This window comes from Dermacentor albipictus, chromosome 3 (genome assembly GCF_038994185.2).
Source record: "Dermacentor albipictus isolate Rhodes 1998 colony chromosome 3, USDA_Dalb.pri_finalv2, whole genome shotgun sequence".
Classification (NCBI taxonomy): domain Eukaryota; kingdom Metazoa; phylum Arthropoda; class Arachnida; order Ixodida; family Ixodidae; genus Dermacentor; species Dermacentor albipictus.
This window is the reverse complement of record NC_091823.1, coordinates 187,235,495-187,260,026: the sequence shown is the minus strand read 5'-3', so window position 1 is coordinate 187,260,026 and position 24,532 is coordinate 187,235,495.

Sequence of the window (24,532 nt, the reverse complement as noted above, 5' to 3'; positions counted from 1 at the left end):
ACCACACAATGAGGGACAAAAACGTTCTTCTTCACACAATTTAGATGCATTGGCTCTACGGAGGCATCGAAACTGTCTCGAACTTCACCGCGACATACAACCGGCACGCACACCCAGCTGGACGCAGGCACAACAGTATCTGCACACACACAAAGTTCACCTTGACTGCAAGTCTCCTCTAAGAGCCCGGACGAAACATGACCATCGACGCAAACTTCCCCCGTGCGACAATCAACGGTCGCACCACACTGCCGCAAAAAGTCGATGCCCAAAATCACTTCGTGCGTCGATCGGGGAATAACTACAAACTCCGTCGCGATAACTCCACCAGCCAGGGACACTTCAGCAGTGCACACACAAACAGGGCGTAACGACTCGCCGCTCACTCCACAAAACGTTGCAGCCTGGTCCCACGGAAATACAACTTTGCGCCCCAACCGACCTTTAAAACCGAGACTCATTACGGATACAGTTGCCCCGGTATCCACTAAAGCCATTGTAGCAACACCATCAACTAGTACATGCACTTTGTTCTTAATCATAGCAACTGCAGGGGGCATTTCTGTCGATAGCACGTGTCGAGCGACCTCACCCCCATCGGCCGCGCTAGCTAGTTTTCCGGTTGTGAAGGTGAGGCTGAGCGGCGCACTGGCGATGGAGATTGACGTAAACGCGGTGCACGAGAAGTTGGCGGTGGCGTCAAACTCCTGTCAGATGCCGGCGAGCGGCTCCGGAAGCTTCTCTGCCAGTAGTCGTTGCCAGGAGGGACGCCAGCTGACCAAGGGGTGGTGCATGACTGTTGAGTTGTCCTCGTAGGAGGTGTGGTCCTTGTTGAAGGCCCCGATCGACGATTCCACGTTGTTTGGCGACGATTGCAAAATCTCGCTATGTGGCCCACGACACCGCATTGGAAACACACCGGCAGATGCCGGAAATTTCGATGTTCCTGCACGTAGTCACGCATGTTGCTGTCGACTGCATAGCCAGCAGATGGGTCCCATTCATCGTGGCTAGGCATCTGCCGCCCGGAGGCGTGCGTGCGGCGAGGGCGTTGGTCGTAGTCATGATCTTGATAGCTTAGGGTCCCTCTCGTTTGTGGGGTAGACCTATACTCGACGGTCGCTGAGTGAACCGTGGGTTGCCATGCGGTCGAAACGGCTGTGTTTCGCATCTCGTGTGGTAAGTACGCACCAGCGATGCCGGGTGTGCAACGGTACATCTCTTCCCGATGGAGCAACTCTTCGCGAACAATCTGCCGTATTGTTGATGGAAGGTCAACACACGAACTCGGTTCTACACTTGCCACCGTTGTGACATTAGCCAGGCGACCAAACTTCGGTATTATCCGTCGCATTTTCAGCGTCTCAAAGGTCCTGCAGTGGCGAATGACGTCAGACACGGAATCCAAGCTTTCTTTGCCGATCAAAAAATTGTAGACGTCTTCGGCTATCCCTTTCAACAAATGTCCAACTTTGTCCTCTTCAGACATTTGAGAGTTCACTATATTGCACAGTTTCAGCACTTCTTCGATATACGTCGTACAGGTCTCGCCGGGAATCTGAGCTCTTTGCGAAAGCGTCTGTTCGGCGCGTTTCTTTTTTGCGCTGGAGTCTCCAAAACACGCTCTGAGCTCCTCTACGAAAAGCTCCCATGAAGTGAGCGTGTCTTCGTGATTCTCATACCAGACGAGTGCTGTGTCGGTAAGAGAAAACACAACATTTGACAACTGTGCGGTCGAGTTCCAACCGTTAGATCGGCTAACCCTTCGGTAGTTTGTGAGCCACTCGTCGACATCTTCTCCGGCTTTTCCTCCGAAAGTGAGTGGCACCCGGTAGTATTGCCACGGAACGCCAGGTGCTGGCCTTGAAGCCGCGTCAGAACCTTCGGGAATCTGGCAGGCGTATTCAGTCATGTCAGGCGATGGTGGCGGAAGTCCGGCAAGTCGACGGCTTCGGCGAAGTTGTAGCAGCGTAGGCTCCGTGGTTACGAGGTGTACCCCGCACCGTCCACCAATTTGTTACAAGCACGGGGAAAAGGGGTTTATTTAGGCGTGCGAGAACAGGAACGGCAGGCTACGAAGAACAGGAATGGCCGCTGCACAGTCTTCGTTCTCCTCTTCCCCTCTCTTCTTGATCCCCGCGTCCCTTTGACGCGCTTGGACGTAACATACCTCCCCTCGCAGACAAAGCCCCCTGGGCGAGTCAACTAGCTTGCCCTGGCGTGCATGATTTCAACCGTGCGACATGCGCGACTTGTGTCCTAGCAGAACGCCTACCAGTGTTCGTGAGGCGCGCGAGAGTATAGTTCACTTCGCTGACTTTGTCGATGACAACATACGGTCCGTCGTAGTTTGCCAGCAGCTTTTGACACAAACCGCGCTTCCTTGTGGGTGTCCAAAGCCAAACGAGATCACCAGGGGTATATGTAACTGGCCGATGTCGTGCGTCGTAGCGGGCTTTGGAGTTTTCTTGTGATGCCAAAGTCCGAAGACGCGCAAGTCTCCGAGCCTCTTCAGCGAGGCACAGCGTATCGGCGACCGTAGGATTGTCGTGGTGGTAAAAAGGGAGGACAGTGTCGAGCGTATACCGGGGTGGCCGAGCATATAGAAGGAAGAAGGGGCTGTAGCCGGTTGTCTCGTGCTTGGCTGTGTTGTATGCGTAAGTAATAAACGGTAGAACTTCATCCCAATTCTTGTGATCGGACGCAACATACATGGAAAGCATATTTGTGATAGTTCGATTAGTGCGCTCAGTGAGCGTTCGTTTGCGGATGATATGGCGTCGAGTGCCTGAGGTGCGAGTTACACAAACGCACAAGCTCTTCCACTATATCTGCCGTGAATTGACGTCCCCGGTCGCTTATAATAACACCAGGCGGTCCATGTCGCAGAACAATAGCGTGAAGTAAGAAGAGCGATACTTCGGTGGCGGTGGCTGATGGTATAGCCGCCGTCTCGCAATAGCGCGTGAAATAGTCGGCGCAGACAATTATCCAGCGGTTCCCCTTAGATGACTTTGGAAAAGGTCCTAACAGATCAATTCCAACTTGCCGAAAGGGTGAGCTGGGAGGCGGCACAGGTTGAAGGAGACCAGATGGGGCAGTGGTTGGGCGTTTCCGACGTTGGCACTGTATGCAGCTGGCGACATACAACTCAACCGAATGTCGCATCCGGGGCCAGTAAAAGCGTTCTTGAATGCGATAAAGGGTGCGCACAGTGCCTAAGTGACCGGAGGTAGGGTCATCGTGCATAGCCTGAAGGATTGCTGGCCGGAGACACTTCGGCACCACTAGACGGAAGCGTGCACCCGTGCTTGAGTAGTTCCTTTTGTACAGCAGCCCGTCACGTACACAGTAGCTGCTTGTTGCACTTGAATGGGCAGAAGTGAAGAGTGGCTCCAATTTGGTGTCTGTCCGTTGTTCTGCTTTCAACGCATCGATTTCTGGAAAAGCGGATGTCACAGAAGCGACGAGATGATCAAAATCGTCTGCGTCGCAGTCCGTCGTAGTAAGCGGCATACGGGAAAGGCAGTCTGCGTCAGCATGTTTTCGGCCACTCTTGTAGGCCACAGTGAAGTTATATTCCTGCAACCTCAAAGCCCAGCGCGCAAGGCGACCACAAGGGTCGCGAAGGTTCACGAGCCAGCACAGGGAATGGTGGTCTGTGACGACTTGGAATGGGCGTCCGTACAAGTACGAGCGAAATCGCTGAACCGCAAAGATTACAGCGAGGCATTCTTGCTCTGTCACCGTGTAATTCCGTTCAGGTTTGCTTAATGAGCGGCTTGCATAAGCAATCACGTGCTGACGGTCATCATAGCGTTGGACCAATACGGCACCCAGACCAACGCCACTAGCATCTGTGTGGATTTCTGTCGGCGCAGTAGGATTGAAGTGGCGAAGGATAGGTCGAGAGGTTAACAGGAACTTCAGCTGACGAAATGCAGAATCGCACTCGGGTGTCCACTCAAACCGTGCGTCTTTATGTAGCAGATTTGTCAGAGGATAAGCGACGTCAGCAAAACCAGGAATAAATCGGCGAAAGTAAGAACAAAGACCCAGAAAACTACGAAGTTGCTTCACTGACTGCGGTGCACTGAATGCTTCGACAGCTGCCGTCTTGAGGGGATCAGGCCGGATACCGTCTTTGTCAACAAGATGACCCAGCACAAGGGTTTGACGGTCACCAAATTTACATTTCTTGGAGTTCAGAACCAGGCCGGGGTTTTTGATGCAGTCGAGGACAATATTCAGGCGCGTATTGTGCTCATTGAATGTGCGCCCGAATATAACAACGTCGTCAAGATAGCACATACAGATGTTCCATTTTAACCCACGCAGAATGGTGTCCATGAACCTTTCAAAGGTTGCTGGAGCGTTGCACAACCCAAATGGCATCACATTGAATTCGAATAATCCATCCGGGGTTATGAAGGCTGTTTTCTCTCTGTCTGTCGGGTGTATCGGGATTTGCCAATATCCTGAGCGCAGGTCCACTGAAGAAAAATAAGAGGCCGAATGAAGGCAATCAATTGCATCATCAATCCGGGGCAGCGGGTAGACATCCTTCTTAGTCACGGCGTTTAATCTTCGATAATCGACGCAAAATCTCCAGTTACCGTCTTTCTTTCTGACGAGTATGACCGGAGCTGCCCAAGGACTCGAGGACTCTTGTATTATCCCATTTTTCATCATGTCACTCACTTGTTCCCCGATTATCTTGCGCTCGTTAGGCGACACGCGATAGGGCTTTTGCCTGATCGGGCGCGCAGATCCCGTATCTATGGTATGGCGCGTTCGTGACTCGGGAATCGAGAACGCTTTGTCCGGCTGCGCAAAGTCAAACACTGACAGATGCTTAGAAAGCGTATCCACCAAGGTATGGCGCTCCCTTGTGCTGAGCGACTTGTTTATCATAGACAGAAGCTTTTTGTCTGAGACTTGGCGAAGGTCAGCAGGTTCACACGGCGAGTCTGTTAGTACGGCTACGGACGAAGACGTGTATTCTGTAAAGTAGGCGAGTTTCAAGCCGTCTGGAAGCAGGACGGGTTCTGCCGAGCAGTTGGCCGTCCACAAGCCTGCACGCCCGTTGCCGATGGATACCACACAATGAGGGACAAAAACGTTCTTCTTCACACAATTTAGATGCATTGGCTCTACGGAGGCATCGAAACTGTCTCGAACTTCACCGCGACATACAACCGGCACGCACACCCAGCTGGACGCAGGCACAACAGTATCTGCACACACACAAAGTTCACCTTGACTGCAAGTCTCCTCTAAGAGCCCGGACGAAACATGACCATCGACGCAAACTTCCCCCGTGCGACAATCAACGGTCGCACCACACTGCCGCAAAAAGTCGATGCCCAAAATCACTTCGTGCGTCGATCGGGGAATAACTACAAACTCCGTCGCGAAAACTCCACCAGCCAGGGACACTTCAGCAGTGCACACACAAACAGGGCGTAACGACTCGCCGCTCACTCCACAAAACGTTGCAGCCTGGTCCCACGGAAATACAACTTTGCGCCCCAACCGACCTTTAAAACCGAGACTCATTACGGATACAGTTGCCCCGGTATCCACTAAAGCCATTGTAGCAACACCATCAACTAGTACATGCACTTTGTTCTTAATCATAGCAACTGCAGGGGGCATTTCTGTCGATAGCACGTGTCGAGCGACCTCACCCCCATCGGCCGCGCTAGCTAGTTTTCCGGTTGTGAAGGTGAGGCTGAGCGGCGCACTGGCGATGGAGATTGACGTAAACGCGGTGCACGAGAAGTTGGCGGTGGCGTCAAACTCCTGTCAGATGCCGGCGAGCGGCTCCGGAAGCTTCTCTGCCAGTAGTCGTTGCCAGGAGGGACGCCAGCTGACCAAGGGGTGGTGCATGACTGTTGAGTTGTCCTCGTAGGAGGTGTGGTCCTTGTTGAAGGCCCCGATCGACGATTCCACGTTGTTGGGCGACGATTGCAAAATCTCGCTATGTGGCCCACGACACCGCATTGGAAACACACCGGCAGATGCCGGAAATTTCGATGTTCCTGCACGTAGTCACGCATGTTGCTGTCGACTGCATAGCCAGCAGATGGGTCCCATTCATCGTGGCTAGGCATCTGCCGCCCGGAGGCGTGCGTGCGGCGAGGGCGTTGGTCGTAGTCATGATCTTGATAGCTTAGGGTCCCTCTCGTTTGTGGGGTAGACCTATACTCGACGGTCGCTGAGTGAACCGTGGGTTGCCATGCGGTCGAAACGGCTGTGTTTCGCATCTCGTGTGGTAAGTACGCACCAGCGATGCCGGGTGTGCAACGGTACATCTCTTCCCGATGGAGCAACTCTTCGCGAACAATCTGCCGTATTGTTGATGGAAGGTCAACACACGAACTCGGTTCTACACTTGCCACCGTTGTGACATTAGCCAGGCGACCAAACTTCGGTATTATCCGTCGCATTTTCAGCGTCTCAAAGGTCCTGCAGTGGCGAATGACGTCAGACACGGAATCCAAGCTTTCTTTGCCGATCAAAAAATTGTAGACGTCTTCGGCTATCCCTTTCAACAAATGTCCAACTTTGTCCTCTTCAGACATTTGAGAGTTCACTATTTTGCACAGTTTCAGCACTTCTTCGATATACGTCGTACAGGTCTCGCCGGGAATCTGAGCTCTTTGCGAAAGCGTCTGTTCGGCGCGTTTCTTTTTTGCGCTGGAGTCTCCAAAACACGCTCTGAGCTCCTCTACGAAAAGCTCCCATGAAGTGAGCGTGTCTTCGTGATTCTCATACCAGACGAGTGCTGTGTCGGTAAGAGAAAACACAACATTTGACAACTGTGCGGTCGAGTTCCAACCGTTAGATCGGCTCACCCTTCGGTAGTTTGTGAGCCACTCGTCGACATCTTCTCCGGCTTTTCCTCCGAAAGTGAGTGGCACCCGGTAGTATTGCCACGGAACGCCAGGTGCTGGCCTTGAAGCCGCGTCAGAACCTTCGGGAATCTGGCAGGCGTATTCAGTCATGTCAGGCGATGGTGGCGGAAGTCCGGCAAGTCGACGGCTTCGGCGAAGTTGTAGCAGCGTAGGCTCCGTGGTTACGAGGTGTACCCCGCACCGTCCACCAATTTGTTACAAGCACGGGGAAAAGGGGTTTATTTAGGCGTGCGAGAACAGGAACGGCAGGCTACGAAGAACAGGAATGGCCGCTGCACAGTCTTCGTTCTCCTCTTCCCCTCTCTTCTTGATCCCCGCGTCCCTTTGACGCGCTTGGACGTAACAATATATATATATATATATATATATATATATATATATATATATATATATATATATATATATATATATATATATTGTGACATTCTTAGGTACATAGTGGGTTCACGCCTCAACAAACAGTATGCGGGGGTACCGAAGAGTGGTGAACGAGGAAGACGACGTGTGGCTGGCTGGCTGAATCACGACAGGCGCTCAGCTGAACAAGGCCATCGCTTCTCACTCTACCCGGCTTCAAAGTAACGCCTGTTGTGGGCGTAACAGAGTGGTGGAGGTGCGGGGTACGACAGAACGTACCACGGAGTCGCAACATCTAGAACTTCGCCGGAGCTGTCGTCTTGCCGGTCTCTTGCCAACGACCTTCCCTATGGCTCAGGACGGAGGTGGACAAATGCCAGCTCTAGTTTCACCGTCTCAAAGGTCAGCGCCAGTGGGACCTTTGCGGCATTACATGGAACCACGCTCGTTCGCGGGAAAAGTGGGTGAAGACGTCGACGAGCGGCTAGTGCACTACGCAAGGGTGAGCCGCTACAACCGTTGGGATTCTGTCACTCAGCTTCAATATGTTTCACTCTTTCTGAGTGAGACAGCGCTGATGGGGTATGAAAACCAGGAAGACTCCCTAACAACGTGGGAGCACTTTGTCGAGGAAATTAAGAAGTGTTTTGGCGACACCCACGCCAAACAAAAACGCGCCGAGAGAACACGTGCTCCAAGAGCTCAAGCTCCTGGAGAAACATGCACTATATACATAGAGGAAATCCTCAAGCTGTGCAAAATCGCAAATCCGCAGATGTCCGAGGAAGACCGAGTCGCACATATCTTCAAAGGAATTGCAGAAGATGTATACAATTTCCTCATAAGTCGGGAACACGTTGATTCCGTCTCAGATGTCGTGCGTCATTGCCGTACGTTTGAGACGTTGAAAACACGTCGCATTGTGCCAAAGTTTGGACGCCTGGCGAATGTGACAACCGTTGCCAGCGTCGATGAGAGCCCGTCCGCCGATCTTTCGTCTACTATATGGCCGATCGTGCGTGAGGAACTGCTGCAGCACCAGGAACTCGCGCGCGACGTCATACGACAACCTGACGCTTATTAGCCGCAACACATGGCGCCTGCCGCACCTTGCACTTCCTGGCAACCGGCGGTATATGTCACAGACGTCAACCACAGAGGTGTTCCATGGCCACGTGAAGACACATTTACGCCCGAACACCGACCACCCTCGCCCCAGCAGGTCTGCATGCAGACCGACCGTTCCTCCTGTGCAGCAGGCTCAGCCGCTTCGCTCTGCTACACGACCCCCCACGGCTGAGCGCTTCCAAGGGCAGTTCATCGATCGTCGTTTACCTGTGTGTTATAGCTGTGGCGACTTGGGTCACATTGCCAGGTAATGCGATCGCCGCCAACCACCGAGGTTCGACCGATCGACGATGTCTAGGCGGCGCCGCGCTCCTCTGGGCGAAACATATTCGCCCTCGCACACATACTTAGGAAGCTTGCCTCACCAGCACCCGGAGTCGCTGCGGAACCGTTCTCTAGCATCCGATCGCAGCTTGACACCACCACCCGCTCCTCGTGTAAGCCGATCGCCCTCTCCGCGGCGTCGATACCCGTCGCCACCTCCGGAAAACTAGCCAGCGCGGCCGTTGGAGGTGAGGTCGCTGGACAATCTTCGATATCGACAGAGATACCTCCAACCATTTGTATGTTTAAGAATAAGGTATCTGTATTAATTGACGGGGTTTCATCGATGGCCTTAGTGAGCACGGGAGCAACCGTTTCAGTGATGAGTCTTGCGTTTAAAAGCATCATAGGACGAAAGGTGATGTTTCGCTGGGACCGTGCCGATACGTTTCGCGGAGTGAGTGGGGAGTTGTATACTGTGGGCGTGTGTAATGTAGACGTTGCCTTGGGTGGTCACATATTTAACGCGGAGTTCGCTGTTCTGCCTCATTCTACGCATGACGTAATCCTGGGCCTTGATTTTTTGAAACTGTGTGGTGCCGCCGTCGACTGCAAAACGGGTGAAATCAGTGTAGGTACGAGCTTTTCTGCTGCGTTTATGGAAGGCCCACAGTATCGTGAAAGTGTGCTTTGTGTATCCCGGGATACAGTTGTGCCTCCGTTATCCGCTACGTGTGTTTCAGTCGCCTGTTTCCCCACCACCGATGGAACGTTTGACGCTACCATGGAGCCCGTTCACCTGAGTTGCATCAAGACGAATGTACTGATACCGTATTGCACGCTGTCAGTTGTTCAGGGATGCACCAACTTATGGGCCGTAAACTGTTCGAGTGAACATGCAATACTACCAGAGGGTCTGAAACTTGCCGCCTACCATGGAGATCACGTGCTATCGCTCGCCATTCTTACAGAGGCCCTTGATTCTGCGGATGAGCGCCATTTCGCTAATGTCTGCCCTGCGGCGCACTCCTCATTTCTGACTATGGTAAACAAGTCGCTCAGCACTAAGCAGCGTCACGAAGTGGCGATCATTCTGCTAAAACATGCCCGACTGTTTGACTTCTTCCAGCAAGAGGGACCACCATTGTTTCCTCCTTCTCGTATACACCATCGCATAGATACGGGATCTGCCCAAACGCTGCGACTGAAACCATACAGAGTCTCGCCATCGGAACGCCGCAAGGTGATCAATGACCAAGTCCACGAAATGCTAAATAAAAATGTAATCCAAGAATCCTGTAGACCATGGGCAGCGCCAGTGATCCTGGTTAGAAAGAAAGATGGTACATGGCGATTTTGTGTTGACTACCGCCGCCTCAACACTATCACTAAAAAGGACGTATATCCTCTTCCGCGTATTGATGATGCTATCTACTGCCTCTCATCAGCGTCTTACTTTTCGTCTGTTGACTTGAGGTCGGGGTACTGGCAGATTCCTATGCACGAGGCAGACAAGGATAAAATGGCATTTGTAATACCAGATGGACTTTTTGAATTTTTTTTTTAGCTTTCTAGGGTATCTATGTGTTCTAGTAGTACCCTGGGAGTGTTAGCCAGCGCCACCACTCACACAACTTGGCGGCGGACGTGGAACGCCCTTTCTGCCGCAGATGTCACGAGAACGTGATCTTTTTGGGTAAAGGCAACCGGTCAATAAACCAGCATATGCTACCTGAACGCATCAATGGTGGTGGATTCGAGACCTTCGTTATGCAATAAACGAGAAGAAAGGGGGTTAACCGAGGGGCCCGATTTTTATTACTCAAATCAAGAGAAGCCGACAAACTGACACCAAGGACAACATAGGGGAAATTACTTGTGCTTAATAACTGGAATGAAGAAACAATAAATTAATGGAAATTAAAGTGGATGAAAAAAACAACATGCCGAAACATATTTGTGCAGCATACCCCTGTCTTTTATTTTCACAGTAATTTTCAACAGGCCGTGAATAGCCTCCTGATTGGTAACACGGAAAGGTCGTTCCAGCTCACAAATCGGGCTACAAACAGAGTGGGCGAACGAAAACATGGCTTAAATTATTAACCCATCTGATTAACCAGTGTACCCTGCAAAATCATTGCACATATCATCTACACACATATCATGGACTTTCTTGATGCCAACTACTTTTTTCATCCTGCGCAGCATGGCTTCAGGAAAGGTTTTTTCCTGCGAAACGCAGCTAGCTATGTTCGTTTCCGATCTACATGTAAACATTGACTTTAACTTACAGACTGACGCCATCTTCCTAGATTTCGCCAAAGGTTTTGACACAGTTCCTCATGAGCGTCTACTACTAAAACTTGCCGCATTATATCTTAATACCGATATCTTAGCAAGGAGTAAATAATTCTTGTGTTACCGTTCACAATCAGTAGTCAACAATCAAGCCTCTAACTCTACCCCTGTAAGCTCAAGCGTACGCCAAGGATACATGGTCCACTACTAGTCCACTACTATTTCTAATTTACAATAATGACCTACCAATGCATATATCTTCTAACATCCGTATGTTTTCAGACGATTGTGTAATTTATCGAAAAATTATCAACGTTTCTGATAACACATCCCTTCAAAACAACCTGCGAAGCGTACAGCAATGCTGTAAACTTTGGCTAATGGGACTAAACTCTAACAAATGTAAGACTGTCTCTTTCTACCACCGCGAAGATCCACTTCTTTTCTCGTACCAAATTACTGGCGTAGACCTTGAATTAGTTCCTTCCTTCAAATATCTCGGAGTAATCCTTTGTAGTGATTTAACCTGGGAAACGCACGTTAAGAACACCATTTAATCTGCTAACAAAACACCGGGGTTTTTCAAACGCCATTTGCACCAGGCCAAAAAAAAAGTTAAATTACTAGTCTATCAGTCTCTCGACAGGGCGAAATTATAATATGCATCCCCCATTTGGAACCTTCATCAAGAATATCGCATTAATGAACTGCAATCGTTTCAAAATCGAGGTGCAAGATTCATTCATTCTGAGTACTCCTACGACGTCAGTATATCAGCACTGAAAACAGAATTCGACTTATCATTGCTGTCATCTCGCCGCCGCATTGCTAGCCTTTGTCTTTTTTGCAAGTTCTTTTACAGCTCACCTGGCAAAGCACCACACATTCTCCCCCGGCACGCATATCCAGTCGCACCGGTAACCCGCAACAAGCCGCGCGCCCGCGTATCCGCACGGTCTCTTTTCGTCTTCATTTTTTCTTCATGCACCAACAGACTGGAACGGCCTTTCTAATGAAATCACATCATAACCAATCCTAGCAGATTATTAAACACCGTGCCAAATTGCCTTACCCTGTAATAAAAATGTGGCCTTCAATTTTCCATGTCATCAATGCTTCATCAAAATCATCATCATCATCATAATAATAATTAGCCTGGTTACACCCATCATCATCAGCCTCGTTACGACCACTGCAAGGCAAAGGCCTCTCCCATGCTTCTCCAAATACCCCGGCCATGTACTAATTGTGGCCATGTTGTCCCTGAAAACTTCTTAATCTCATCCACCCACCTAAGTTTCTGGCGCCCCCTGCTACGCTTCCCTTCCCTTGGAATCCAGTCCGTAACCCTTAATGACTATCGGTTATCTTCCCTCCTCATTGCATGTCCTGCCCATGCCCATTTCCTTTTCTTGATTTCAACTAAGATGTAATTAACTCGCGTTTGTTCCCTTACCCAATCTGGTCTTTTCTTATCCCTTAACTTTACACCCATCATTCCTCTTTCCATAGCTCGTTGCGTCGTCCTCAATTTAGGTAGAACCCTGTTCGTAAGCCTCCAGGGTTCTGCACCGTACGTGAGTACTGGTAAGACACAGCTGTTATACACTATTATCTTGAGGGATAATGGCAACCTTCTGTTATTGATCTGAGAATGCCTGCCAAATGTGCCCCAGCACATTCTTATTCTTCTGATTATTTCAGGCTCATGATCCGGACCCGCGATCACTACCTGTCCGAAGTAGAGGTATTCCCTTACCACTTCCAGTTCCTCGCTACCTACCGCAAACTGCTGTTCTCCTCCGAGACTGTTAAACATTGCTTTAGGTATCTGCAGATGAATTTTTAGGCCCACCCTTCTGCTTTGCCTTTCCCGGTCATTTGTGAAGTCTTTGGCGTCCCCTTTCTAATGGATTAGGATTATGTTAGCGTTCTTCCAAGATTGTGGTACGCTCGAGGTCATGAGGCATTGCGCATACAGATGGCCAGTTCTTCTAGAGCAATCTGCCCACCATCCTTCAACAAATCTGTCGTTACTTGATCCTTCCCAGCTGCCTTCCCCGTATGCATAGCTCCCAAGGCTTTCTTTACTTCGTCCGGCGTTACTTCTGAGATTTTGAAATCCGTCTATGCTATTCGCTCTTCCATTATCGTCGTGGGTGTCACTGGTGCTGTATACATCTCTATAGAGCTCCTCAGCCACTTGAAGTATATCTTCCATATTTGTAATAATTTTGCCGGCTTTGTCTCTTAACGCGTACATCTGATTCTTGCCTATTCCTAGTTTCTTTCTCAGTGCTTTTGGCTTCCTCCATTTTTGAGAGGATGTTCAATTCTATCCATATTATACTTCCTTAAGTCAGCTGTCTTACGCTTGTTGATGAACTTGGAAAGTTCTGCCAGTTTCATTCTAGCTGTAGGGTTAGAGGCTTTCATACATTGGCATTTCTTGATCAGATCTTTCGTCTCCTGCGATAGCTTACTGGTATCCTGCCTAATGAAGTTACCACCGCCTTCTGTTGCACATTCCTTAGTGATGTCCATGGTATTGTCGTCCATTGCTTCAAAACTAAGGTCCTCTTCCTGAGTTAAAGCCGAATCCCTGTTCTGTAGCTTGATCTGGAATTCGTCGATTTTCCCTCATACTGCTAGCTCATTGATCGGCTTGTGATGTACCAGTTTCTTCCGTTCCCTCCTCAGGTCTAGGCTAATTCGAGTTCTTACTATCCTACGGTCTCTGCAGCGCACCTTGCCGAGCACGTCCACATGTAGTTTATTGGCATGGTTAGCGCAGAGTATAAGGTCTATTTCATTCCTAGTCTCACCATTCGGGTTCCTCCACGTCCACCTTCGGCTATCCCACTTGTGGTATTCATTATCCACATATTATTCCGTTCTGCAAACTCTACTATTAACCCTCCCCCGGTTTTCCTAGAAGCTACGCCATATTCCCCTACTGACTTGTCTCCAGCCTGCGTCTTTCCTACCCTGGAACTGAAGTCGCCCATCAGTATAGTGTATTTCGTTTTGATTTTACCCATCGCCCTTTCCACGTCTGCATAAAAGCTTTCGACTTCCTGGTCATCATGAGTGTATGTAGGGGCGTAGGGCTGTAAGACCTTCAATTTGTACATCTTGTTAAGTTTCACAACAAGACCTGCCATCCTCTCGTTAATGCTATAGCGTTCCTGTATGTTACCAGCTATATCTTTATTATACAGGAATCCGACTCCTAGTTCTCGTCTCTCCGCTAAGCCCCGGTAGCACAGGACGTGCCCGCTTTTTATCACTCTATGTGCCTCTTTTATCCTCCTAACCTCACTGAGCCCTATTTTATCCCATTGACTGCACGCGAATTCCTCCAATACCACTGCTAGACTCGCCTCACTAGACGACCTTTTAGCGTTAAACGTTGCCAGGTTCATGTTCCAATTCCAATGGCGGCCTGTCCGGAGCCAGGAATTATTAGCACCCTCTGCTGCGTCGCAGGTCTGACCGCCGCCGTGGTAAGTTGCTTCGCAGCTGCTGGGGACTGAGGACTGTTACGTTTCGCCTACGACGCGCGGTATAGCCGGCGCGGATGCAACGGACGCCGGGGCTTCGTTCAAAGCGGCGGACATTTAGGCCCGTTCCGCGCCGCCGCAACGCCTCCCCGCCAAGCGCGTCCAGGCATGTTTCAATGCCACGTGTCTTCATGTGTGTGTGTGTGTGCATGTTGGTGCCCACGCTTGTCAAAGCGTGGTAGCCGGGGAGAGGAGCTCCGCAAGTGTGAAGCGAGGAGGTCTGACCGGCACCGGCCCGGCAGATGCATCACCTTCTTGTCTCAACGTGTCTCTCAGCGTGTCCGTGCCCCGCCGTCACGTGACCTCATCCCGAGACGTTCCTTCTTGCCCTCACCACCGAGAGTATACACCAGAACACCGTGAAATCAAAGGGCGCCGCCATATTGATGAGCGCCGGTCGCGCCATCTATCCCAAGCGCCGCGAAGTAGCAGGCCTGGGCTGCCACGCCGGGAGATGCGACCCGGCGCGAACGCGAAACTTGGGCTTTTTAGCTGGGCGGAAGGCGTGTTTCACGTTTTTTCTAACCTGTCATTTTCGCTGTCTGGATTCAATCAAACTTCAAGACCTCGTGCAAGTCCACAATGGACACACTGAGTGCTGTGCAGACTGCAGAAGCGAATACATCGGGTAGGTACGCTATTACGTTTGTACATACCGCGCGCTATATGCTAGAACACCTGTGAGCTTTTTAGCACGTAACCTGTGAAGGAATTTACAGCACTGTGTTGGTGCCATATATTATTAAAGCACGCAGAACACTGTCATCTGCACTTTCAGTTTGGTCTTGTTTGTAATGGTCTCTACTGGGTTGGCCGCGCTTGGCAACCAACTGGCGAGGTCGTTTGACTGCCTGGTTAGCAGACGCCTGCCCTTCACCACCTGCACACTGAAAACAAAATAGATGTTATAGTAAGAAGGGCTGTAGTTCTTTCCCATGCCATCATTTTTGCGAAGATATAAAGTCCTCTCAAAATGAAATAGAAAATACACCAGGCCAATTGTATCGTGCAACCACTTAAGAGTACAACATTCAGAACAAAAGCCTACAGCACTCGAACAAGCAGCATATGATGCTAAACCTGCACTTATTGAAAATGAGGTACTACAGTAGTTACAATGTTCAACTACATGTGCAGTCAAAGCCCGTATAACAGGGCGAGCATGACAGATGCAGGTGTTGTACAGTTGCACAAACCATGACAGGGCACGTAAAATTACCATCCCTACTTAAAGCTGCATCATCAGGACCCCTTTGGTACAAGACAACAACCGCACCTGCATTCCAAGAAATTAGCCCCACCAACTGCACCTACCTGGTACCAGACCTGTTTCCCTTGTGCGAGGCCATCGGATTGTTGGCGGTCCGTTAGAAAAGAAAACAGTAAAAAAAAAACTAGTGAGAACGATCAAAATTTTGTTACAAAATACAAGAATAATTAAGCACCTTATTTTCCTCGCCATATGAACGGAAATATTTTGCGCTTTGCCCCGCATAACAGCCCGCACGCAGTTTAGAGCTCAGGAGGCTCAAATTAATTCGTTACGAATGACACCTGCAACACCAGCTCGTAAAGGTATGTGCGCTGCAAGAACACCTTCGGCGACGAGTAGTCGTCGTTTACGTTTTTGTGGACGCATGCTACGTGACGAGCAGACTTCGGTTTACTTTCCCTAGCAATAACGCTCACCAGCAAGGCCTACAACTTGTCGTTCACGCTTAATGGTCATTCCGTGCACCAGCTGCAAGTATCGCTAACCGCAAACTCAACTGTTCCGCTTAACCGTCGGGAGCTCTGCCTGAATGAAAACACGAAAACGCTTGCCTTTTTGTTATAGCCAAGCCGAAGCACCGGCGCGGGATTCTGCTCTGTAGGCTTGTTGCCCAGAAAGTGCTCGGAGCAAACCTGCGTATTACGTTTGTAGGGCGCAAAGTTGAACGTGGCACCAAAATATACACAGATCGAATGCTCACTCGTGCATTTTCACTGGGTTGGTAGTTCTTCCTATTCACTGCAGATATCCCAGCAAAACTTTTTGTTGGGCTAGTTGGTGCATTACTGAAGTACTATAGCGCCAAACAGACGACACAGGAAGAAGAGACACGGACGTGTCGTCCGTGTCTCTTCTTCCTGTGTCGTCTGTTTGGCGCTATAGTACTTCAGTACTGCAGATATCCACCGGTGGCGCAGCTTGGCATTCTTCGTTGCGGATGGAAATCGGCGCAGGCTGAAAACACCGCACCGGCACGATTCCCTACGTGTTTTGTGCTCTTCGCAAACAGCGCTAAGCAACCTGCTCCTTTTCCGCTGGTTGTTTTGGCATCCAAACACGACGCAATGATGCCCAGATGACTTCTACTTTGGATCCGTGTGAACGCGCACATTTCCGCACTTTGGAGCCCTAGAGCTGGCGCTTGCTATATCTACTGGTCGCCGGCGAACACACTTTGGCAGCCCAGTACAAAATAGCGCCGGTCGACCGGGCAACCCGGGTGCGAGAGTATGCGTTCGGTTAGTCTGGGTGCGAGACTAGCGTGTTCTGGTCTATAGAAGCAGCTGCCCCCGGACGCCAAGACAGAGGCTCCGATTTCTTCCGTCGAGTTGCGTGCTCTCCCGTCTCTCCACTTCGGTCGACCTGACCACCCGCTTTTTTGCGATGCTAGAATAAACAAGTTGTTCTGTTAGCAGTCGACTCATGCTTTGCCGGGACCTTCGGATGCTTCCAGTTGTGCACCAGGCCGCCAGGCAAACGCTACCCTTGGGGCTTGCGACCCATCTGCAACAACTCGTTGCGCAGATGGGTCGTTGCGCAAACCGAAATTGCTGGAGCTTGCAAGAGAGTTGGGTCTGGATGTCTCAAACTCAGAAAACCAGAACTGCTAAGGGCTATTCTTGAGTTAGAAGCTGAGGATGACGAGCTGTCGGAATGCCTTGAGACCATTGAGGAGAGGGCAAAAAGACAGGAGCACGAACTTAAAGAACAGAAAGAGCGAGAGCAACAAGAGAAAGAAAAAGAGCGCGACCGTCAACACGCTTTGGAAATGAAGCGTCTCGAGGTAGAGATGGAACGCGCTCGTAATGGAAGTCAGGCACACGGTGCAGGAGAACGAGTATTGTTCAAAATGACTGACCTGATGCGGCCGTTTAAGCTTGGAGAGGACATCGGTTTGTTCCTGGTTAACTTTGAGCGAACGTGCGAGAAGCAGGGGTTCTCTCGGGAAACGTGGCCACAGCGCTTGCTCACTTTGTTACCCGGCGAGGCGGCCGACGTAGTCGCTCGCTTGAAGAGAGAGGAGGCAGATGATTTCGACAAAGTGAAATCGAGTCTGCTAAGGAAGTACGGGCTGGCAGCGGAGGCATTCCGTCGGAAGTTTCGGGAAAATGGGAAAGGCAAAAGTGAGTCATATACAGAGTTTGCCTACAGGCTTATGTCAAACATGCAGGAGTGGCTCAAAGAAGAGAAAGCGTTTGGTGACCACTAGAAAGCTCAGCAGTGTTACGGGCTGGAACAGTTTATTAGTCGGTTACCTGAGAACGTGCGGTACTGGGTCTTGGATAGGCCAGACGTTAGTATGGTGGCTAAAGCCGCCGAGCTAGCCGAGGAGTTTGTGACGCGTCGGGCTCACGGAGCTCAGGACGGTTAAAAGGGTGAATTTGGCTCCAAGTTTGAGAGGCCGAAGTTCACACCCATGAGAGCAAGGGGGAACACACGTAGTGCGGATGCGAGTGAAAGCAGTCGGACCGAACCTAAGGAGAGGGCGGCAGCCGAAACCGAACGCAGAAAGCGGTTCGAGATGAGGCAAGTGCGCGTGTGTTATACGTGCCAGAAGCCGGGTCACTTTTCGGCGCAGTGTCCGGAAACAAAAACAAAAGTCGTGTTTTTGTCATTATGCAGCACTGACGAGAACATGAAGCTTCTCGAGCCTTACATGCGAGACCTCCTCGTGAACGGGAAAGAGTGCCGAGTGCTTCGCGATTCCGCAGCTACAATAGATGTAGTTCACCCCTCTTACGTAAAACCCGATATGTTCACGAGCGAGTGCGCATGGATCAAGCAAGCCGTGGAAGCTCATAGCGTGTGTCTGCCCGTAGCAAAAGTGCTTATTGAAGGACCTTTCGGAGCACTTGAGACGGAGGCCGCAGTGTCATCTATGCTGCCCCCCCCAGTACCGGTACCCATTTTCGAACAGGTCCGATCACCTCCTCCGCGAGAAGGGGCTTTTGTTTGGTGAGGCTAGCGTTCAGGCCTTAACCAGATCGAAGGTTCGGGAGCTCGCTGCAAAGGCGGTAGTTGCGGGGCCGACGTTGTCGAACAATGAGAGAGGGTCAGAGGCGCAGCAAGCTGATATTCAGAGCACGTCCGAACTGAATAAAATTCAGCCTGTAGCGTTTGAAGGCACCAGATACTGGAGAGGAAATGCCTGACACGGGAAAGTTAGAAGAGCTATCTGCAGATTTGCTCATCGCGCCTACGTCAGACGGACTTAATAGGTTGCTAAAAGTCAGCCGGTTGGCTTTGATAGCCGAGCAAAAAAAGGATGGCAGCCTAGAAAACATACGCTGCATTGTCAAGGAAGGTATCCCCAAGAAAAATGCTCGTTTTGTGGAAAGAGGTGGGGTCCTGTACCGGAAGTATCTAGACCGCAGGGGAGTGGACTTCGATCAGCTGATCGCGCCTCAGTGCTACCGTCAGGATCTGTTGCGCTTGTCGCATGGGGGTTCGTGGTCCGGACACCTAGGAGTTAAGAAAACTAAGGACCGTCTCTTGCAAGAGTACCATTGGCTAGGGTGTTTTCGGGACGCAGACCACTTTGTGAGGACATGTGACACCTGTCAGCGGGTGGGCAAACCAGGGGACAAATCGAGGGCGCCGTTGAAGTTGGTACCTATCATTACGGAGCCTTTTAGACGGCTCGTTATTTATACAGTGGGACCTCTGCCGGTAACAGCCATGGGGTACACACACATTTTGACTGTGATCTGCCCAGCGACAAAGTTCCCTGAAGCAGTGCCGCTTAAAGAACTCAGCTCAGTTGAGATAGTCAATGCACTACTGTCCATATTTGCGCGAGTTGGTTTTCCTGCGGAAATCCAGTCAGATCAGGGCATGGTGTTTACGAGCGCTTTGACGACAGCCTTTCTCGAAAGGTGCGGGGTAAAGCTGTTACACAGCTCAGTGTACCACCCACAGTCGAATTCCGTTGAGAAGCTCTACTCCGTCATAAAGCGCGTGTTGAGAGCATTGTGGTTTGAACGACAAACTGACTGGGAGCTGTGTCTGCCAGGGGTGATGTTTGCATTAAGGACCGTGCCGCATGCGGCTACGGGGTTTTCGCCAGCTGAGCTGGTGTACGGTCGCTCGCTGCGATCTCCGCTTCGCATGCTTCTAGACGGATCACTGCCCTCTCCGATGGCTGCAGACCATCTCTCCCAAAAATGGCCGCCTCCTGCGCTGGAGCCTCGCTTTGCAACAATATTCCTTTGAGGTGCGTTACAAAAAGGGGAGTCTCAACGGTAACGCCGATGGCTTAAGTCGAAGCCCCTAACGTAGGAATCAGCCTCAGAGTTGTTTGCTCCTGATGTTTTTCTTCCTGAGGCAGGATTTTTAGCATATTGCTTTTGTTTAGTGTTTCAAAGTGATGACGTGCTTTCTAGAGCAATTTTCCAATTTGTGGACGCGTTCTGAGTGCTGCTAGAATACTGTAGGAAACTAGGCAGTAGTATAAAAGGGGAAAGAGCCTGGCAGGGCTTAGTGAGGGTTGTGTCGTGCTTGCTGACTGAGTGGTTGAGTTTCGGCGTAGTTCTAACGCTTGCTGGGAACGAGAACAAAAATGGCAACTCTCCCAAAGTCACTTTGCAGTGTCCTGTGTGAACCTGAACGTGAGAACGAGGCCTTCTCTGTGCGTTGCGCTCAAGGAACGCCGAGGGACGACCGACTTCGGTTATGAGCATCATCAAGCGACATCCCTCCGGACAGCGGATGCAGTCCCCTGACCATCGGGATCTCCTTCTCCCGGTGGGGCGGTCTGTTACGTTTAGCCTACGACGCGCGGTATAGCCAGCGCGGATGCAATGGACGCCGGACTTCGTTCAAAGCGGCGGACATTTTGGCCCGTTCAGCGCCGCCGCAACGCCTCCCCGCCAAGCGCGTCCAGGCATGTTTCAATGCCACGTGTCTTCGTGTGTGCGTGTGTGTGTGTGTGCATGTTGGTGCCCACGCTTGTCAAAGCACGGCAGCCGGGGAGAGTAGCTCCCCAAGTGTGAAGCGAGGAGGTCTGACCAGCGCCGGCCCGGCGGATGCGTCACCTTCTTGTCTCAACGTGTCTCTCAGCGTGTGCGTGCCCCGCCGTCACGTGGCCTCATCCCGAGATGTTCCTTCTTGCCCTCACCTCCAAGAGTATAAAAGCAGCTGCCCCCGGACGCCAAAAGAGAGGCTTCGATTTCTTCCGTCGAGTTACGTGCTCTCCCGTCCCTCCACTTCGGTCGACCTGACCGCCCACTCTTTTGCGATGCTAGAATAAACAAGTTGTTCTGTTAGCAGTCGACCCATGCTTTGCCGGGACCTTCGGATGCTTCCAGTTGTGCACCAGGCCACCAGGCAAACGCTACCCTTGGGGCTTGCGACCCATCTGCAACAACTCGTGCCAGCGGTGAGATTGCAACAGGACCTAGGTTTGATTGTTGTATTCATATAGGAGGTTGTGGCCAAGTGCTGCACCAGGGTGGCCAATCCTCCTCTGGTGAGGGAGTGGAGTGCGTTAGCGGTTCTGGTCTCCGGGATCAGGCCACACTCCAGGCCGGTTGATGCAATATTATTACCACGCGGATTTGTTTTCTTTATTCCAGTGGAACATTGTGCGGCACCGGGATTCGAGCCTTGGTCATCTAGCAATCGAAGCGGATACTACGGCACCTACGACATGTATATACCCCCCTCCCTTATGTAATACCCCTTCAATGGGGCCTTTAAGGAAAAAAAATTATATGAAATGAAATTACCACTGTTCCCAAACCAGACTTCAATATAAATCAGTCTCCCCATGATTAAGCAGCAACAGCTAAGAACCCTTGACGATACAAAGAATGCATTTAGACGTCATGGAGGACTCGACAAAGACCAGTCGCAAAGCATCGCATTATAACCGATGAGAGCGCTCGACCACTCCGCCAGAGGCCTTACCGAGTTTCGACGCAAGAACGTGAAGCTATAAGACAACAAGTCGACGAAATGCTGCGCGACAACGTCATCCAGCCGTCTAAAAGCCCATGGGCATCACCTGTTCTATTAGTGAAGAAAAAGGACGGAAGCCTACCTTTTTGCGTCGAGTATCGTCGACTGAACAAGCTCACTAAGAAGTACGTATACCCCTCCCAAGGATAGACGACGCATTGGATCGGCTCTTCAACGCTAAATACTTCTCGTCTAGGGATCTCAATTCTGCCTACTGGCAAATAGAAATCGACGAGAGCTGTCGCGAGAAAGCCGCCTTCATCACGCCAGACGGCCTCTGCGAGTTCAAGGTCATGCCACTCGGACTCTGCTCGGTGCCTGCAACGTTTCAGGGCATCATGGACACGGTGTTAGAAGGGTTGAAATGGCAGACCTGCATTGTTTACTTGGATGGCATCATCGTCTTCGGCGAAAATTTGGACGATCACCTTAGGCGGCTTGCGACAGTACTAGAGGCCATCAAGTCATCAGGGCTCACTCTGAAGTCAGAAAAGTGCCGCTTTTATTACGATGAGCTTCTGTTCCTAGGCCACGTCATCAGCAAGTCTGTAGCCCACCGGGACCCGCATCAGACTGCTGCCATCGCAAAGTTCCCACAGGCCATCCACAAGAATGCAGTGCATCGATTCCTTGGCATCTGTGCCTACTACAGGCCATTCGTCAAGGACGTTTCACGCATCGCTGAGCCGTTGACATATGCAAATGTGATGTCGAGTTCAAGTAGGAAACGCCGCAGGGTGACGCATTTCAAGAACTCAAACGACGCATGCAGTCGCCTCCGTACTTGCGCACTTTGACGAGGTCGCCGATACCAAAATTCAGACTGACGCCCGTAGCCTTGGCCTCGGTGCCATCCTAGCCCAGAGAACAGATGGATATGAACACGTGATAGCTTACGCTAGCCGGTCGTTGTCAAAGCGGAAGGCAAATATTCTACAACCGAAAAGGAATGCCTCGCCATCGTTTGGGCTACAGCAAAGTTTCACCTTTATCTATATGACAGGCTATTCAAAGTCGTCAGCGACCATCACGCCTTGTGTTAGCTAGCGAATTTAAAGGACCCGTCAGGACGGCTGGCGCGGTGGAGCCTAAGACTGCAACAATGTGATATCACTGTAAGCTACAAGTCGGGACGAAAACACTCTGATGCCAACTGTCTATCACGCGCCCCCATAGACCCGACGCAGCAAGATGATGAGAATGACGACGCCATCCTCGGAATAACAAGCGCGGAAGATTTCGCTGAACAGCAACGAGCAGACCCGGAGCTAAAAGGCACACCGACGTTGTCCATAGGGCACTTAATCGCGGATTGTCTTCGTTCACGCTACAAAACTACCTGCTCGTGAAGAACTCACCAGTGCGCGCCGACTACCTTCTTGTTGTTCCGTCAGCGTTGCGTACAGGAATACTGCATGCTCTGCATGATGATCTGACATCTGGGTACCCTGGATTCTTTCGAACGCTATCAAGGATACAGGAGAGGTATTACTGGCCGCATCTGACCGCCGACGTCGCCCGTTACGCCAAAACATGCCGAGACTGTCAGCGACGCGAGACACCACCGACAAGGTCAGCAGGATTACTACAGCCAATCGAACCCCCTTGCCGACCATTTCAGCAGATGGGGATGGATTTGTTGGGATCGTTTCTGACGTGAACATCCTGAAATAAGTGGATGGTCGTGGCGACGGAATATCTCACTCGCTTCGCAGAAACTAAAGCTCTACCAAAAGGCAGCGCAGCCGAAGTGACGAAATTTTTCGTCGAGAACATCCTGCAGCGACATGGTGCCCCAGAAGTCCTCATCACCGTCAGAGAATCGGTTTTTATAGCAGAGCTCACCCAAGCCATTCTGCAATACAGCCAGACAAGGCACAGTAGGAACACTGCCTACCCCCCGCAGATAATGGTCTCGCAGAGCGCCTGAACAAGACCATCATCGACATGCTAGCAATGTACGTCGACGTCGAGCACAAGACGTGGGACGCGGTCCTGACCCACGTAGCCTTTGCGTACATCACGTCGGTGCCAGAAACAACAAAGATCACGCCGTTTAATCTGGTTTACGACAAGAACTCGACGACGACTCTTGACGCTATGCTGCCGCACGTCACCGACGAAGAGAATCTTGACGTCGCTACCTATCTCCAGCGCGCCGAGAAGCCCGACAGCTCACCCGCCTACGGATCAAGAACCAGCAGCGTACCGACAGCCGACACTACAACCTCCGACGACGCTTCGTCGAGTACCAGCATGGCAACCGTGTTTTGGTTTGGACCCCATACGCCAACGAGGACTCGTAAGAAACTATTGCAACGCTATTTCGGACCCTACAAACTATTCCGGCGACTTGGCTCACTGGACCATGAGTCGTGCCAGGCGGCATTTCGCATTCACAGCGGTGCCGCGCACGATCTGAAGTCGCCCAGGTGGTGCGCCTTAAACCCTTTTATGCACGCTGACGAGCTTCCTTATTTTGTTGTTTCTTTGCTAGAGGTGTATTTGTTTAATACTTTCGTTTGTTTGTAGCTTCGGGTCGATGCATTTTAAAAAGAGCGTATGTACCCGTGTACCTGCTCATCTTTATCGGGCAACCGCGTTTCATCGCCTTACAGATGTTATCTCACAGCGCAGGATGCGCCTGCATGTATCAGAAGTTTCTGGACTGTTATCGATGGTTCCATCCGCTGTCTGTCACCGAACCTTGCGTGAAGTGATTGCGTGTGTGCGCAACGCGAATAATGTAGAACTTTGTGGAAGACACG